Raw genomic sequence first — 6468 nt, 5'->3', positions numbered from 1 at the left:
AAAAGCACAATAGAGAAAAGCAAGTGCCTATAAGGAGTCTTAATTTTTCCAACAGCTAAAAATGGGAAATTGGCTATCCAAATGGAAAATCGGAGGTAGTCATTAGGGATTAACAAATAGCCCTATTGTGATTGGAAAATAGCACAGAAATTAGATATCCCTTCTTTCATACCCACTGGGGTAGAAAATAAAAATTAAGGTTTGGAGGCATTTTAAGCTGAATCACATGAATGGCCCTCAAATTCTGATATTTAAGAAAATCTTTATTGTTGCATTTTAAATTTGAGAAAGGGTTTCAACGTAGCTGGGACTAGTTTGAAACTTATTACATAGCCAAGGATGATGTTAAATTCCTGATCCTCCTGCTTCCCTTCCGAAGTGCCAGGCCATGACTATCTAAGAAAACCCTTGATAATGAAATATGTCATCTCAGATCTCTTTTTTTTACTGTTTATAAATTTTTTATTTAAAAAATAAAATTACAAACAAAATACAGAAAAATATTGACACCTGTGTAACAATAAGATGACTTCTCATCTTTAGGATAATTTGTTGTTCTGAGAGAATAAAATCCTAAATTTCATAAGGAAATTTTATTGGGCTAAGGGGAAATTTGATACTTCATTAGCAGTGGGTACTTGGCATAAGTAAGACTTAATACATACATTCAACACTTTACAGCATATTCAAGTCTCATTTCCAAGTTCTATACCAAACAGTGTACCTCACCAAAGTCCCTAAGATTAGTAAGAGTGCAATATAGTATTATTAGAAAACAATCCTGCTCTTCCTAGGTGGACTGTATTTTCACTACTTGAATACATCTCACAATGGTCTCTCCCCAGTTGAAGTCAAGCCTCTTCTAGACAATTGAATACAGAACAATGGCCAGTCCCCTGTCCCTCCTTGACCTGGTCAGCCAGTCATGAGGCAGCCCCTTCCTGCTTGATGTGAACAGCAAGTTGTCAGGAGTCTCCAACTTCCTTGATTTGACAGCCAGTGTGAGGAGTCTCCCTTCCTACTTGATGTGACAGCCAGCATGAGGAGTCAATCTCAGATCTCTTATCGCTTTTATATATGGTATGAACAGCATTGCCCTAAGAGTGCAGTTGATGAAAACACCCAGTTCTGATTTGTCATGCTTCTGAGAGTATTTTCTTATGCTCTTTCTGTCATTGACTTTCTGGGGATCAATGACACCATGCCAGATACATTGATCTCCATGATGTCACAAAAACAAATTATAAGCTAGAATTCCTATTCTCTTGGAGTCTACATGATATGCAAAGTGGTAATATTACATTTAAGTTATGAGATAAGCCATATGTTTACTCAGTTTAATGAGTTTTCCCTTGGAAAAACGTTCCTTTAATTATGTTTTGCATATTTGAAAGATTCTCATTTTCTACCTGTGTTCAATGGTACCTGATTTTAATGGCTTGATTCTCTGGGTTATGGAAAGGATACCATTACATTTTCTCTGTTTTGATAATAGATCTTAGAAGTTTGACCTAGCTAGAATTCCGTGCCCTATTTTCACACCTCATTTACTTGATTAAGATGTTTCAATGACATTTAACACCTTATGACTATCTAATTAAAATACAATTTAATTAAAGTTACTTCATAACCAAAATGATAGAATCAAGACCACTCCAAGTTCTCTTTCTGCTTTCTCTGGGGGACTTAAGCTTCTCTCCACCAGTGTTCTGCACTGTTTCTTGACCCCCTCCACAACACTCATGCTTGTTTGCTTTTCACAATTCTTATTTGAGTATACCTTGTTTTCCTTTCATCAAGTTTGCAACATGATACATGAATCATATTGATTCATAAATGACTTATTAAGAACATTTGCGCCTACATCATGCTTTGTGTTTGGATTGCTGCAGAACTGTGAACAGCGATAGGATTTTCTTTCCTGCCTCATTCGCACAGAAGCCTCATTACCCTTTCTACTCCAGCTGTGAAAGCCCAACCAGTAGGAAGCGAAATGATTTCTTTTGCTGGTCCCAGAGCAAGTTATTAGCAGCAATGGACTTGGGCATCTCTGCCGTCTCCTCTGGTAGTATCAGACATTACCTCCATGTCCACTTGGAGGAAGGTACCTTTGCCTTCTTCCTGTAGCAACTGCATGTTACCAAGGTCCTACAATTTCATCCTGACTTAGAATTACTAATGTCCTATTTATTTTAAGTTTATTCCTAAAACAATAGCTTACACAAGTACAGTAATGTTGGTATGTTATTGTGGCCTATACCTCCAGTAAAAATGCTAAAAAATTAAAGAATTCTACTTAAGTTTTTTTTCTCAGGTACATTGATACAAATTAGAGGAATTTGTTGGTACTGTAGAGATAGGGAGATCAGAACAGACCAATATCATCCCCCCAAAAAATGTTTAGAGATTTAATTAAAGGCAAGGACAGCTGGATAATTAATTTTTAATACAAAGGATTGCAAAATCTAAAATTACAGGTGGAAGATGAGTTGCCATTTTAGGAAATAATTACTTTATAGAGTCAATAATGAGGTCTGAGAAGAACTGAATGGACAAATGTCACCCCACACAGGTGAGACTCCCCATGAGCAATAAGTTCATTTTTAAACGAGCAACAATTCAGAATGTATGGCATTTCAATAATAAAATCAGGATAATGTAACTTATTTTGAGGCACACATTTCAAATACACACTTCAAATTTTCCACCCTCAACCACCGTGTGTGTGTGTGTGTGTGTGTGTGTGTGTGTGTGTGCATGTGTTTTGAGGAAATCTAATCCTCTAACCCAGTAACCCAGGACCTTTCACATGATAGGAAATGACCTATCCAGTGAGCCACACTCCCTTTTCATATCTTCCTTTTCACAAATCATTTCACCTAAGGAAATTGGTTAAATTTTGGAAGTCAAATGTCTCTGGAGATGAGAATGTTGACTGTCTTATACACACTATCCCCATCACTCAAGACTCACTGTTGCTAAAATAGACAATACTAAGCATTTATAGAATGAATAGATAAGTAAAATGCTTTATTAAACACAGACTATATGTTCCCTTTTTAAAATATGCATTATTTCTGTAAATGGTGGCACATAACTATAAATTCGTCACTCAGGGGGTAGAGACAGGGTTCATAAATTTAAGGCCAGCCTGGGCTACATTGTGAGATCTTAACCCCCCTAAATCTATGTGATTATTATGGTTTCTTATAAATAAATTTTGCATTATTTAGATTTTTAAGCCCAATTGTGAGCCTCACAATGGCAGAGCCTGTGGGAATCCCCACCTCTGGCAGATTTAAAGGGTATAATTTTCTCTTCTGAGACCATGGGCAAACCTGACTAAAATGTTATTTTTCCTAATCAAAAGAGACAAGTTCCTTCCAGACCCCACCCTCCAACATCCCCAGCTTCAGGTGAGCTTGGGTCCCCCTGGGACCACCCCCTCACCCCCCCCCTCCCCACCCATCACCCTCTCGCTCAATCTTCCAGGGGCCCACTCCTGGGATCCAGAGGATCTGCTGCACAGGAAAGGCATCAGTCCTTCCAGACTCCACGCTCTGGCATCCCCAGCTTCAGCTTCAGGAAAGAAGGAGACCAGTGGAGACAGAAAGACCCCACCTGCATCCACTGGAAGAAGAGATGGGAAGAAGACAGAATAAGAGCTAACTCAGCAATAGAAAGACCAACATGATTCCACAAGAATCTAGAGACCCAACACCAGCAAGTCCTGAAAAGCACAACATAGATGAAGCAGAAGAGACAGACCTTAAAAATTATTTTATGAAGATGATAGAGACCCTCAAAGAGGAAACAAGGAAATACCTTAAAGAAATAGAAGAAAAAATAAACAAAAAATACATGAAATGGAGGAAAAGACAAACCAAAAAATTCAAGAAATAAAAAATCTCTTAAGGAGCCTAAAGAGAACCAAGAAAAGAACAACCAAACAAATGAAGGAAACAACCCAAACATTTGAAGGATTGAAAGCTGAAATAGAAACAATAAAGAAAATACAGAATGAGGGGATGCTCGAAATAGAAAAGCTGGGTATATGGTCAGGAACCACAGATGCAAGTATCACCAACAGAATACAAGAGATAGAAGAGAGAATCGTAGGTGTTGAAGACTCATTAGAGGATATACAGTCATCAACCAAAGAAAATCTCAAAACCAACAAATCTCTAACACAAAATATCCAGGAAATATGGGACACTGTGAAGAAGACAAACCTGAGAATAATGGGTATAGAAGAAGGTGAAGAAATACAGCTCAAAGGTACAGAAAACATATTCAACAAAATCATAGAAGAAAACTTCCCTAACCTAAAGAAGATATGCATATAAAAATACAAGAATCCTACAGAACACCAAATAGGCTGGACCAGAAAAAGAAGTCACCACATAATAATCAAAACATCAAACCTACAGCATAAAGAAAAAATATTAAGAGAAGCTAAAGAAAAAGGCTAAGTAACATATAAAGGCAGACTTATCTGAATTACACCCGACTTCTCAATGGAAACTACAAAAGCCAGAAGATCCTGGACAGATGTCCTACAAAGGCTGAGGGAACAAGGATGCCAGCCCAGACTACTATATCCAGCAAAGCTTTCAATTACCATAGATGGAGAAAACAAAATATTCCATGACAAGCCAGATTTAAACAATATGTATCCATGAATCCAGCTCTACAGAAAGTGCTGGAAGGAAAACCTAGACCTAACAAAGATAACTACACTCACAAAGATATAGGCAATAGTTAATCCCACTTTACCAAACACCAAAAGAAAAAGGGAGGAGAACCTACACACAATAACACCACTACCATTAAATCAAGCACAAACAAGAATCATCAATCAATGGTCATTAATATCCCTCAATGTCAACAGACTCAACTTACCTATAAAAAGACACAGACTAGCATAATGGATACAAAGACATAACCCATCCTTTGCTGCATACAAGAAACACATCTCAACGTCAAAGACAGATGTTACCTCAGAGTAAAGGATTGGGAAAAGATTTTCCAATCAAACGGACCCAAGAAACAAGCTGGTATAGCAATCCTAATATCTAACAAATTAGACTTCAGACTAAAATCAATCAAAAGAGATGAAGAAAGACATTTCATATTCATCAAAGGAAAAGTCCATTAAGATGAAGTCTCAATTTTGAACATCTGTGCCCCAAATACAAAGGCACCCACATTCGTGAAAGAATTGCACATAAAATCTCACACACTAGTAGTAGGAGACTTCAACACTCCGCTCTCACCGTTAGTCAGGACCTCCAGACAGAGACTTAGCAAAGAAACAAAAGAACTAATAGAAGTTATGACCTAACTGGGTTTAACAGATATATATATAGAACATTCCACCCAAACACAAAGGGATATACCTTCTTCTCGGCATCACATGGAACCTTCTCTAAAATCGACCACATAATAGGAAACAAATCAAACCTGCACAGATACAAAAAAATTGAAATAACCCCCTGTATCTTATCAGACCAACATGCATTAAAATTAGAATTCAACAACAACACAAATCACAGAAACCCTACAAACTCATGGAAATTGAACAATGCACAATTGCACCATCCCTGGGTAAAGGAAGAAATAAAAAAAGAAATTAAAGACTTCCTGGAATTCAATGAGAATGAAGACACAAGATACCCAAATTTATGGGACACTCTGAAAGCAGTGCTGAGAGGAAAGTTCATAGCACTAAGCGCCAACATGAAGAAACTGGAGAACAGTCACACTCAAGAATTAGTAGCACAAATGAATGCTCTAGAACAAAAATAAGCAAACTCACCCAGGAAGAGTAGACACAAGGAAATAATCAAATTGAGAGGGCTGAAATCAATCAAGTAGAAACCAGGAAAACATTGCAAAGAATCAATGAAACAAAGAGTTGGTTCTTTGAGAAAATCAACAAAATAGACAAACCTTTGTCCAAACTAACCAAAAGACAGACAGAGAGTATGCTAATTAACAAAATCAGAAATGAAAAGGGGGACATAACAACAGACACTGAGGAAATGCAGAGAATCATCAGGGCATACTTTAAAAACCTGTACTCCACAAAATTCAAAAATTTAAAGGAAATGGACAATTTCCTATATAGATATCACTTGCCAAAACTAAATCAAGAACAGATAAACAATCTAAACAGACCTATAACCCTTAATGTAATAGAAGTGGTCACCAAAAGTCTCCCAACCAAAAAAAAGCCCAGGCCCTGATGGCTTCAGTGCAGAATTCTACCAGAAATTCAAAGAAGAGCTAATTCCAATACTCCTCAAAGTGTTCCACACAATAGAAGCGAGAGGCTCACTGCCAAACTCTTTACGAGGCTACAATTACCTTGGTACCCAAGCCACACAAAGACACAACTAAAAAAGAGAAACAGACCAATTTCCCTCATGAACATCAATGTAAAAATACTCAATAAAATAGTAGCTA

The sequence above is a fragment of the Mesocricetus auratus genome, unplaced genomic scaffold (assembly GCF_017639785.1).
Source record: "Mesocricetus auratus isolate SY011 unplaced genomic scaffold, BCM_Maur_2.0 Super-Scaffold_100013, whole genome shotgun sequence".
Taxonomy (NCBI): Eukaryota; Metazoa; Chordata; class Mammalia; order Rodentia; family Cricetidae; genus Mesocricetus; species Mesocricetus auratus.
The sequence above is the reverse complement of the archived record's forward strand: the minus strand, read 5'-3'. Positions refer to the sequence as shown.